Source organism: Puma concolor, chromosome C1, assembly GCF_028749965.1.
Source record: "Puma concolor isolate L17-30 chromosome C1, mPumCon1.1.hap2, whole genome shotgun sequence".
Classification (NCBI taxonomy): Eukaryota; Metazoa; Chordata; class Mammalia; order Carnivora; family Felidae; genus Puma; species Puma concolor.
In genome coordinates this window covers 139,853,095-139,865,644 of record NC_141674.1, presented here as the reverse complement: position 1 = coordinate 139,865,644, position 12,550 = coordinate 139,853,095, and the positions used below count along the sequence as shown (strand labels likewise).

The 12,550-nt window shown below is 38.0% G+C and overlaps 2 protein-coding genes across 19 annotated transcripts in view; one reads left to right on the top strand and one right to left on the bottom strand.

Moving 5' to 3' along the window:
* MBD5 (methyl-CpG binding domain protein 5) overlaps positions 1-1,411 on the bottom strand; it is a 439,324-nt gene extending 437,913 nt beyond the window's left edge. For 6 of the 8 annotated variants that reach the window (XM_086718521.1, XM_086718532.1, XM_086718525.1 and 3 more), the window contains exon 1: positions 761-1,363. The gene's annotated coding sequence lies outside the window, so the exon portion shown is untranslated. The other 2 variants (XM_086718522.1, XM_086718528.1) reach the window with 2 other exon arrangements.
* Positions 1,412-1,632: 221 nt separating this feature from the next.
* The window catches only part of ORC4 (origin recognition complex subunit 4), an 81,638-nt gene continuing 70,720 nt past the window's right edge, over positions 1,633-12,550 (top strand). For 2 of the 11 annotated variants that reach the window (XM_025930865.2, XM_025930860.2), the window contains exon 1: positions 1,633-1,789. The gene's annotated coding sequence lies outside the window, so the exon portion shown is untranslated. Of the gene's footprint in view, positions 1,814-3,122; positions 3,295-10,775; positions 11,372-12,550 lie in introns of those variants that run through there. The other 9 variants (XM_086718542.1, XM_086718538.1, XM_086718534.1 and 6 more) reach the window with 8 other exon arrangements.

Sequence of the window (12,550 nt, the reverse complement as noted above, 5' to 3'; positions counted from 1 at the left end):
TATATGCTAATATATGAAACAAACATTTAACAAAAAAGGCTGTAATACAAGTCAAAACCTAACCAAAGGCCTCTATCAACTAAAAATTTGAAATCTCCCATGCAAGTCAGACACAACAAAAAAAAAAAAAAAAAAAAAAAGAAAGAAAGAAAAAGAAAAAGAAAAAGAAAGAAAGAAAGAAAAATTAAACCCAGAAAGCAAAAACCAATCAAGTCTGTTCCAACACTGAAGTCAATTTCCAAATCACATACAGAACCAAAAAGGGGAAAACACTCAGGTCTACAAATGGATAAGCAGTTCCAATACAATCCAGATCCCGACATTTTCCCACTCAGAAACAAATGCAGTGGAGCTTTTCCTGGGGAAAAAGGAAAAAAGCTCTCCAAATGAATTTTTTCAAGTGACATCTAGAAAGTGTGCCTCTTTCTGTCTCTTTCCCTGGCGCCTCATTGGAGGAAGGAGGGGGTTGTTTTTGTATTTTCCCCCATTGGAGCAAGACACAATCAGATGTTAGCTGGAGAAGAGAAACCACTTTTGACAACAGCAAATAAAAATAAAAGTGCCCTTCCTCCTCTGACAGGATGGGCACCCACCTCACACACCCCTCCCGACTCCAACCCCTCCTTCACTCCCCCCCCCCCCCAGCACCACCCCCTCCTCACCCCGGAGCTCCACTGCGTATGTGGTTTGGTGCTACTGTTGCCCCGGAGTTAAAGTCAGAGCCAGAGGAAGGCAATGAAGCCCCCACAGACACACTTACCTTTCCTGCCCCCCACTTTTGAGTGCCTTCCCTGGAGCTGTGGAGGATGACACAAAGGGTAATAAAGGGGGGGGAGTGGAGGAGGAGGAGGCGAAGGAGGAGGAGAGCTGGGGAAGTGGCTGCTCCTGGGTGTAGTGAGATGTCTCCAGCCAGGGCCAAGCAGCAGCAGCAGTAGCAGCAGCAGCAGCAGCAGCAGAGAAGGGTCTGTGTTGCTAAGAGGCTTTTGGTCTCTTTCTCTCCTCCTCTCACGGCCAAAGAGGAGGAGGGTGGAGGGGGCTCGGGAGGGAGGCTAGTGGAGGGGTGAGGGGGTAGGAGTCGTGGATGGGGGTTTTCGAAGAAGAAGAAACTCCTTCTTCTTCTCTCTCAGGCTCAATCCCCCTCTCAGGTCTCAGGGCTGGAGGGTGGGGGAAGGAACTCAGCCGCCTTCCCCCCACCCCCCTCAATTCAAGGTTGAAGTGGGGTAAAATTAGTGTCCTGTCCCTTTAAAAATAGAAATAAAAGGTGCCCCCCCTCTGCCACTGCCTCTCTCTTCATCATCAGCTGCTGCTGCTGCTGGGGTCTCTCTGCTGGGGGGGGGGAGGGGGGGTTCGGGTAGAAGAGACGGGAGGCACTCACTGCGCATGTCTCTCTCTGACGGGAGGCTGGTTGGTTGAAGGCAAGAGGAGGGGGAGGGGAGGAAATGATCTGGTTTCCCAGAAGGCTCCGAGGCACTTGCGACCCGGAAGACATTGTAGCAGGGGGTAGAGGGGCGGGGGCGGGGAGTAGGAGGAAGTCGCTACTCTTTAACAACCCCCTGACCCCTCCTACCTCCTAAGGGAAAGTGGAGGAACGGAAGTGGGCGTGGACGGAGACTAATGTAGGTCACGTGTTTGGGCGGGAGTGGGGCGGGGTGGGAGACGCGCTGCGTGCGCGGGGAATGCCGGGAGTATTGGTGTACTGTTGGCAGTGGCAGGTGAAGCTGAGCTGACTACGCGGCCAGGGGCGCTTGTGAAGCGGTTCCTGTGGTGGCTAGATTGCTGCTCTGCCGTGGTAAGGGCGTCTTTTCTGTGAGAGGTAATATGGGCTAGGCTGGCCTCGAAACGAAGGCCTAAGGTCGCCAGTGGTGAAAGGCGAATCGAAAAGAATGAGGACGGAAGGTTGTGGAGACTCAGAATGCGGGAAGGGGGCAGGCTTGTCTAGGCCAGGCAGGCCAGAAATCTGGAAGGCCACTTCTGTCTCGTGGCTTTCCTGTGAGGCTGCCTACAAATCTCTGAAGCTTGTAGGGATTCCTCATGAAACTAGGTCTCTGGCTGGGTGTTGACTACACCCGATGGTGGTTGTAAGGAATGTGGTGATACTGCTGTCAGAGAGAAATGGAATCTTTGGAGCCTATGCAGATGACTGTTGACTGCTTCAGAGCAGGGGAAGAGAGAAGCGCCATGTGTGAATTTTGACAACTCTGGCATTAGATGCATTGCTTGTATTAGGTATTGACCATTATTCCTTACTTCGCTACCCTCCTTGGAATTCTGGAGTGGTTTTTGGGGAGGGAGCAAGCTTGGGAAGTCTTGAATGGAATTTCCTCTTTATAGCTTGGCGTTGTTGCTGCAACAAAACGCTTATGCTTGCTCTCAGAAAGCGATATGGGATTGTGTAGTCCTCGATATGGAGGAATGTAACGGTTGATAGAGAAGAGACATCACAAATTTTTCCTTTTCTATGGTGTAGATAAGTGATTTTTAAATGAATATTTTGCTTTAAGTTTTTTTGGTTACTAGTCTCGGATTTAGATCCTTTGGTTTCTCAATTAAATGCTACCTATTTTTGCTGGAAATGTTTCCCTCATAAGATAATAATTCAGACTATTAAAGGATTCGTGTATTTACATCAGTAAGGGTTTTTTTCAGTAAAGTCACACCATTTTTCACATCATTTCATAAATCTTAACTAGAACCATTTCAATCTTTAATTTCTTTTGTAAAAGTACTTTGAAAGATTATCATTCTGTATACTTTCTTTTAAGGCCAATAATCTAAAATTCCTCATGTTTGTTCCTCATACAGGTATTTAATTCTGTAATAATTATTCTTTAGGATACACTATCAATTAAAGTTGTTACTTGTTTTCTACATTTTACTTACGCTTTGGCAATTAACCCTATTTATGCATCATTGCCTAGTACTTAACTGCTTTCTTTGTGTGCAGTAATCTTGTCGAGTGGAATCAAAACTAGAGTCCTGTGCCTTAAAGTGTTGTTTATATTGTAACCAAATATATATCATTTTATAAAAGAAAAAAAGTCACAGCAAAGTAATAGAAGTGCTTTAGGTAACAAATATTAATTTCTTACGTTAAAATACTCACTATGCAAAAAAATGCACAGATCATAGGTATACAATACTATGAGTAATTATTAAGTGAGCACTGAGTGATCACTACCACAGTCAAGAACTAGAACGTTCCTAGTACTGGAGACCTACTCCTCCCCCCATCAATTCCTGAATATTCCTCCTGCCTCACCACTACAAGAGGTTAACAGCAACCGGATTTTTATGGTAATTATTTTCTACATTTATTTCAAGTATTTTTTAACCACCAGTGTTGGCATTACTACCCAATTCAGATGAATTTTATCTGTATTTTACCTGTATGTAAAAAGAGTTACACGTTTTGTGTTATTTTCCTCACGTGTCACCAATATTTAACCCAATTAGTACATTTAGCTATTGTTCATGTTTTTTCATTTTATATAGTAATGTCTATAGTGTGATGTAGTCTTTTTCTGAATAAACCACAATTAATGTAACTCATCTAATATTAATAGGCATTTGGATCGTGTCCAGTTTTTAGCAGTTACGAGCAATGCTATTGTGAATGTTCTTGTGCATGTATTTTTCCACGCATAGTATGCATTTTTGTAGAATGGAGATTATGCCAAACTTTTCCAAAATAGATCAATTTATTTTTTTTATTTGTTATTTTTTTTCAAACGTTTATTTATTTTTGGGACAGAGAGCGACAGAGCATGAACGGGGGAGGGGCAGAGAGAGAGGGAGACACAGAATCGGAAACAGGCTCCAGGCTCTGAGCCATTAGCCCAGAGCCTGAGCGGGGCTCGAACTCACGGACCGCGAGATCGTGACCTGGTTGAAGTCGGAAGCTTAACCGACTGCGCCACCCAGGCGCCCCGAAAATAGATCAGTTTAAACTCCCACCATCAGTATATGGTAGATGCTTTTTTTCTACAGTCTCACTAACAGTTGATGTCTTTTGTTGATGCCAACATGATGAGTGTGGCTTTATGTTTTTACAGTTCCCTGGTTATTAATGACTTTGAGCAATTTGTAAAATATTTGTAGGCTGTTTGGATTTCTTATTTGAATTGTCACAATGTTTCTATTGGGTAGTCTGTGTTTTACTTAAATATTTGACTAGTATCGCAAATATCTTCTCTATAATTGGAGCATTTCTCGCTTCCTGGATGATTTTTATCTTCATTTCATTCCTTACTGGTTTATATGCTAATTCCTATTGTTTTAAATTTATTTGTAACTTTAACTCGAAGAAGTTCTATACTTGTGCTACCCAATACTGTAGCCAGCTTGTGGCTGGCTATGGACCACTTGAAATCTGGCTAAAAGTGTTACTGAGGAACTGAATTTTTAGTTTTATGAAGTGTTAGTTTAAATTTGAAAATTGATACTTGATTCAGTTGTTGAAAAATGCTTAAGTATGTTTGGAACAACTTGGGTATGTAAATGAATTTTCTCAACTGTTTTTGCATCTCTGAATTCTCTTTGAGGATCTTTTTCCTTTTGCTTTTAGTACACTGTTTAGAATCTTTTTTTTTTTTTGGGGGCGCCTGGGTGGCGCAGTCGGTTAAGCGTCCGACTTCAGCCAGGTCACGATCTCGCGGTCCGTGAGTTCGAGCCCCGCGTCGGGCTCTGGGCCGATGGCTCAGAGCCTGGAGCCTGTTTCCGATTCTGTGTCTCCCTCTCTCTCTGCCCCTCCCCCGTTCATGCTCTGTCTCTCTCTGTCCCAAAAATAAATAAAAAACGTTGAAAAAAAATTAAAAAAAAAAAGGATCTTTTTTTTTTTTTAATTTATATTTTGAGAGTCAGAGACAGAGGGTGAACTGGGGGGTGGGAGTGGGGGCAGCAAGAGCTACAGAGACGCAGAATCCTACGCAGGCTCCAGGCTTGGGGCTGTCAGCACAGAGCACGACACAGGGCTCGAACTCACGGACCACGACATCATGACCTGAGCCAGAGTCTGACGCTTAACCCACTGAACCATCCAGAGCCCCTAGAATATTTTTAATTCAGGTGTACTGATGGCCAATTACCTTAATTTTTTTGCTTACCTTCCAAGTGTCTTTTTTCACCTTCAATCTTGAAGAAAGTTTTGGGTCTTTTAAATTGTAGGATTGTGGTGGTTTTTCAGAATCTTGAAGATAATGTTCCATTGTGGGTTTTTGTTTTTGCTTTTTTTTTTTTTTTTTTTGATTGTTGATTTTGAGAAGTCACCTGTCAGTCTAATACTGGCTGATTTGGAAGAAATCTTTAAAGAATGTTTCTTTGTCTTAAGTTTTCTTCTATTTCTTTATGGCATTTTGTGTAGAATTTTTTTTTCCTGTTTTGAATTAATTGAAATTCTTGAATCTGTGGGTCAGTGTCTTTTTAAGAAGTAAATCACCTATATCTATTCTTACTGTTTCTAGCTACTTACTAAAAATTACTGTGGCTTTTATTGGCACAGTATTCATAATTGTTGTTTGTGACCAGTAATTCCAATTTCTTAATTTGTAATGGGTCTGTTTTTGCTGGTTTATGATTTTTCTTGGTTTCATGGTTTTTCATGTGTGCCTGTGTGCCAGTTGTTGGATTTGAAAAATTATAAGAATATGTGAGTCCTAGGATAATGATATCTTTTTCAAGAAGCCATGTTTTCCTAGGAAAGATAACAGGCACACTACCAGTCCCAAGTCACTTAGTTCATATTCAGGACTTCAGAGTAATTCTGTTTTACACTTAACTTTAAGTAGGACTTAAGTCATGAGTTCTACAAGTTCCATTTTACTTCCAGTTCTTCCTAATCCAAATGATGTTCCTTAAGATCTCAACTTTAATTTGAGTGATGATTTATTTGCATCTGGGTTTGGTGAGTCTTGTGCTTCGATTTTTTTCTTCATAGCCCAGCAGAGCTACCGGTAGTTCAGCCTTTCTTCTTGTTTCTCAGTCTTTTCTTCTGGATAAGTACAAGTCTTCAGGAAAAAGTGACTGACTATGGTGTTTATTTTTCTGATTTATCCTCCTGTATTTTGGCATGTAATTTCATACTGCTTTGTTTCTTTGGTTTTTATTGTGAAGGTTTTTTGTTGGTTTTAATAGGATTGATCTGCCATTACCATATATGGAACCCTTATCCTCTTTTCTTTTTAATTTTTGAGATTTGATTTCAAGATCTTTCTACTTCCAGCCAAAATTGTGTGTTTTAACTTGTCATACATTAGTTTAAAATTTTTCAATCAAATTGGCCTCTACAGCATAAGATGCCAAGGTAATTAAAATTTAGAAAATATTTTCAAATATATTTTTTTAAGTATTAAGTTTCAAATGTAAACGAACATGCACTTGAAATATTAACTATTTGTACATGGCTTATTAAAAAAAAAAAAAAAAAGCTTAATTTATTTGTCACAGGTTCAATTCTCCAGAATGTGGCCCACCAGAATTGCACCATGGTGGGTTGAAATGGTTGGGCCTTTATCTCCACACCTTGCTAGGCCCCAGGGAGGATGTGATGTTGGAAAAAGTGACTGTTAAAGCCTTTACTTCCCCCTCGCTAGGGGCAAAAACTTTTAAAGCTTTTTTTTTGGCTAATTCTTTTGATATTTAACTCTGTATTTACAAATAACATCTTATATGCTGCCACTTGATTTTTCCATGTTAGGCATTATCCGTTGACTTCCACAGTGAGCGATGTAAATTTGTTTTTTTTCCCACAAATACCCAAGCCCTGCGCCCCCCATCATTTCACTGATATCTTAGTTTTTGGTAAATAACCATCCTATGTCTGTGTAGTTTCTCAATATTTATCATTAATTCAGCCCCGAACAATCTGCTTGCTTATTGTCAGCACATCTGCATAGGTTCAGAAGTATCAATTTTTTAATTTTTTTTTTTTTTAAATCAGTTTAACTATCGCTGAGAAATTTCTCCTAGAACATTCTGATCTCCGGTTTAGGCTGGCTCCTTGATGTGGTTACCCCTCATGCAACCTCTCTCTATTCTGTGATACATCCTGTATCCCATGTAATTCTTCGTTTTATGTTAATTTTTGCATCTCTGAGTTTTCTTTGAGGATCTGTTTTCTTTTGCTTAAGTACATGCTTCAGAATTTCTTTAACGTAGGTTATCATCATTAAAAGATTAATGGTTATCCATTAAGGTTAATGATTATCCTCATATTATTTGGTCACAATCTCCAGTAGCCATCTGAGAGGCGAATGGTCTGAGGGGTTATGTTCTGTATGTAAATATCTTTAGATTACCCTAACTTAGTTTGGATGTAGGATTTTAAATTGGAAATGTTTTTCTTCAGAATTGCAAAGGAATTCTTAGTGTCTGATATAAAATCTGAAGCCATTCTTATTTTCAACACTTTGCATTTCACTCTTTTCTTCTTTATGGAAGCTTCTGCACCCTATTTTTGTTTGAAGCTTAAAGAATGTTCTTTGTTGTTCCCAGTGTTCTGAAATGTCACAGTGTTTGTTGTGAGGTGACTTTGCTGTGCATTTCATGGGTTCTTTCTGTCTGGCAACTTGTTTTCCTTACCTCTGAGAAAGTTTCTGATACTTGTCCTGTAATATCCTTACCTCTATTTTTGGTTCTGAAGCTGCAATTAGATATTACACTCTTAGAGCTGTTTCTTTTCTCCCATTTTTAAAATCATCTTCCAGTCTTGCTTTACAGTTTTTTGGAAACTTGCTTGATTTTTTAAACATTTGAGACTTTAATTTTTGTTGTTATATTTTTAATTTCCAATACCTTTTTTGATCTCTGCATTTTTAAAATGGCATCCTGATATTTTTTCTCTTTCTGGATTTAATTGAAGTTTTGAATGTTTAATTGAGTTAAGCATTTAATTTAATTTTTTCAAGTTTATTTCTCCCTACTTACTTGGTTGTCTCTAAGTTATTCTTTCTGTTAGGATGTTTCAGAGGCTTTCATCTTAGAAGTTTTCCTCAGCTGTCTTGTGATTCTTGGTTGTGTGTTCAAATTTATGTAAAGGGCATCAGGAAGCTATTTCAGGCTGTGAATTTGGCTGAGGCTTGCTAGTTATTAATGGTTCTCACTGGAAGGATTTGTCTGGAGCATATTTGTGGGGGGATCACCGACATCAACTTTTTATTCATTTGAAAGCCTTTTCTCTTGGGCTAATAACCCAATGAGTAGAATTTTCTAATCTTTTGCCTCTAATCTTTTGCCTTTTCCTGTTAGTGGTTCTCAGCTGTGACAATATGACTCCCAGAAGACATTTGGCAATGTCCAGAGACATTTGATTATCAAGAGTTGCAATTGAAAACTGGTGGATAGATGCTGCAGATGCTGTTGAATATCCTATAATGCATAAGACAGCCACTCACAGCAAAGCATTAGTTCGAAATGTCATTAGTGCCTATTATGAGAAACCCTGTTCACAGAAGGCATAAGCCTGATTGCCAGGGATTTGAGAACCAGCTGAAAACAGCACAAGAATCACAACATTTGATTTTTTTTTATATGATATCCTCGCCTTCTGTTGTGTCTGGTATCTCCCAATGTAAAGTCCTTTTCTTACTCTGTAGAATCTCTTGTCTTCTGATGGAGTGGGATAGAGGCTTCCATCTTAATTTTAACTGTTTTAGGAATGTAGATTTTTGAGAGATGGCTTTGTAAATGAATTCTATTGCAAATTAAAATACTGATTATTAAGTGACCTTGTTATGTGTTTATTCTATTTGAACCGGATTGGCTGATGAGACTGTGTTTTATGAAGTGCTTAAATGAGAAAATAAGATGCAAGTTGAAGATTATAAACTAGGAAATGGGTGAAGTCTGGAACTGACAATTGTTCCTCATCCTTCTATTTCAGTTTTACTACCCCGTTTCACTCCAGATTTTTCCCAGGTGCTTATTTTCAAAGAAGCATCTTTTGGGGTTGCTAGTTTTTCCTGATTTCTTCTTCCCCTTAATAGTATATTCTTTTCCCAATGTCCCTTCTCATCCCAATGTCCCTTAAAAACACAATAAAATCTTAGATATTTTACTTCTTCCTTGAATAATGTGACAGATTAGTATGAAGTTTTGACCAAAAGATTGAAATCAGATTTGACAAGATTAAAGGTCTAAGTATGTTAGCTTTTCTTTTGGTGTGCCTACACATTCTCACTTTCTCGCATCTTGCCACCATTGTAAAAATAGACATTTTTTAATATAGATGACCCAGAAATGTCACCTTATATTGTTTTCTTAAAGTAATCACTTCTAGGTTTGTGTATGTTTTAGTCAACTTACTTTACAATGAGTAAAAAGCAATGTATTTTCTCTAAAAGCTGTGTTGTAGCTAATAACTATTAGACTTTTGTCCAATGTGTTATATATAGCATCATCCTGATGCAATGTCTGACGGGTATCATGTATTAAACTTAGGTTGAAATGAATTTTACATGTGTAACATGTTTAGAAGCTAAAATAAAATGTTTATTGGCCTAGCACTGAAAACTTTATATAGTCAAATTATATATTACTTGATTTAAATGTGCAACATTTTTTAAAATTCAAAAAAGGTGATACATTCAGTGTAAAAGTGGTGAGAAAAAATGAAAATAATCTGTTATTCCTGCACCTGGAAACAATTCTAAGATGTTGATTTATGTAATTTTAGTCCTTTTAATCTGTTTCTATGGATTTATTAACAGCCAGATCATAAAGTTTTGCCGTGTACTTTTATTTTTAAGAAAATGTTTATTTTGAGAGAGAGAGAGGACATGGGAGGGGCAGAGAGAATGGGAGAGAGAACCCCAAGTAGTCTCCATACTGTCAGTGTAGAGCCTGACCTGGAGCTTGAACTCCCAAACCATGAGATTATGACCTGAGCTGAAATCAAGAGCCACCCCAGTGCCCCTTGTGTACTTTTAAAAGAAATAATATGTAACTAATATCTTTCCAGTATATTACATACTGTTATAAAATAGTACTGTGTATATTTGCTTTATATTGTAGAAATAACCTGCCAGCCTCTGGGAGTTATGTTCCTAAATAGTGCCATGATCAGTGTTGACAAGAACAAACTATAACAATTTTTCTTATTTTTGTATATAAATATTCTTCTTTTTGCGTTTGTTAATTTTTGAGAGAGAGTGTGTATGCGAGGCAGGGAAGGGGCAGGGAGAGAGGGAGACAGAGGATCTGAAGCGGGCTCTGTGATGACAGCAGGGAGACCAATGCAGGTCTTGAACTCAGGAACTGAAATACCATGACCTGAGCTGAATGAAGTCAGGTGCTCAATCGACCGAGCCACCCAGGCGCACCAGATAAATTAGTTTTAAAGTATTTTTACTCGTGTGTGTGTGTAAGTATGTGTTTTTCATGTTTTATTTTTGAGAGAGAGAGAGAGAGAGAGATTGAGAGAGAGAGCACCTGCCCGTAAGCAGGGGAGGAGCAGAGAGAGAGGGAGACAGAATTAGAAGCAGTCTCCCGGCTGAGTTGTCAGCACAGAGCCTACACAGGGCTGGAACTCATGATCCCTGAGATCATGACCTGAGCTGAAGTCAGCGCTCAACCAAGTGAGCCATCCAGGCGCCCCTAAAGCATTTTTAAAGTAGCTAATATTTCCTATGAATTACCATTATTGTTTTGCAAACATTTCTGTACGGTCATATTTTGCTAAAACAGATTTTGTCTATATGTTTTACTTTACAGAAATTTTTACTTCATTTTATAATCTGTATTAGTAACTTGAAACTATGTTTTTGGTACTTACATTTCATTTTCACAAATCTTCTGTAAGTTTGTGTTTTCATCTCTGTTTTTCACAAATTATCATTAAAAAGAGTAAAGCAGTTTTGAGTGTGTATTTTTGCATGTTTTTTGGGGTCACCATAGTTGTCCACATGGAAGAGTAAGAATGGTGACTTTTGATCATTTCTTCCTTTCTTTTGGATTTTTTTTTAATAAACTTTTTTAGAGCAGTTTAAGGGTTTAGAGAAAAATTAATTTGAGAGTACAACAATTTTCCATATATTCCTACTGGCCTAGGTCCCCTAGCATTAACCCAGTTTACCTTATTATTAGCTTCTTGCCTAGAGTGGTATGTTTGTTACCATTGATGGACCAGTATTGATACATTAGTATTAAGAAAAGTTCATAGTTTAGATTAAGGTTTACTCTGTGAGTTGTACATTACACGTTTTGAGAAATGTATTATGACATATACCCACTGTGACAGTATCACAGGAAAATCATTTAGCTGTCCTAAAAGTCTTCTGTGCTCCACCCATTTTCCCTTCTCTTGAATTCTTGGCAACCATGATCTTTCTGAGTATCTCCATAGGTTAGCCTTTTCCATCCATAGAGCTGGAATGATACAGTGTCTATCCTTTTTCAAATTGTCCTTTGCTCCTAGCAATATGTGTCTAACTTTCCTTCATTTCTTCTCATGTCTTGATAGCTCATTTCTTCTTAGCAGCAAATAATATTTCATCTTATGGATGTATCACAGTTTGTTGATCCATTTACCTATTAAAGGATATCTTTGTTGTTTCCACTTTTTCATAGTTATGAATAAAATTATTACAAACAATCTGGTGCAGGTTTTGTATGGACATAAGTCTTTAACTCATTTGGATAAATACCAACATGTCTGATTTCCAGATTGTGTGGTAAGAGTATGCTTCATTTTGTAAGAAACTGCCAAACTCTTCCAAAGTAGATGTACCATTTTACATTCTAGTCTGCAGTGAATCAGTTCTTATTATTGTATGTCCTCACCAGCATTTGATGTCATCATTTTTTGGATTTAGACATTCTATCAGGTATAGAGCAGAAATATCATTGTTTTAATATGCAATTTTCTAGTGACATATAATACTGAGCATCGTTTCATATGCTTATCACCTATATATTTTATTTGGTAAGGTGTCCAGATCTTTTGTCCATTTTTTTAACTGGGTTGCTTTTTCCATTTTATTGTTTAAATGTTGTTGTATGTTTTGTATACCAGTCTTTTATCAAATCTGTGTTTTGCAAGTATTTTTTTATCAGTCTGTGGCTTGTCTTCATTCTCTTAACAGTGTCTTTTATAGAGCAAAAGGTTTTAATTTAAAATTCAGTTTATCAATTTTTTCTTTTCTAGATTGTGCTTTTGGTGTTGTACCTAAAAATTCACTGCCAGACACAAAGTCACACAGATTTTTTTCTGTGTTCCTTTTTAGAAGTTCTACGGTTTTGTGTTTAATGTATAGGTGTATGTTACATTTAATTTTTGTGAGGTTTAAGTGCTCTGTCAACTCAGTTTTTTACCTGTGGATATCCAGTTCCAGTACCTTTAGACTTTTATCTTTTGAATTATCTTCTCTTCTTTGTCAAAAATATTTTTGTGAGTCTATATCTGGGTTTCTATTTTGTTCTATTTATTTATTTATTTTTCTATTTTTTCACCATTACTACACTGCAGTTGACCCTTGAACAACACAAGTTTTAGGGTTGCAACTGCCTGTACAGTTTAAAATGAGTGTGTAACTTTTAGTTCCTCCCAAAACTTCACTAC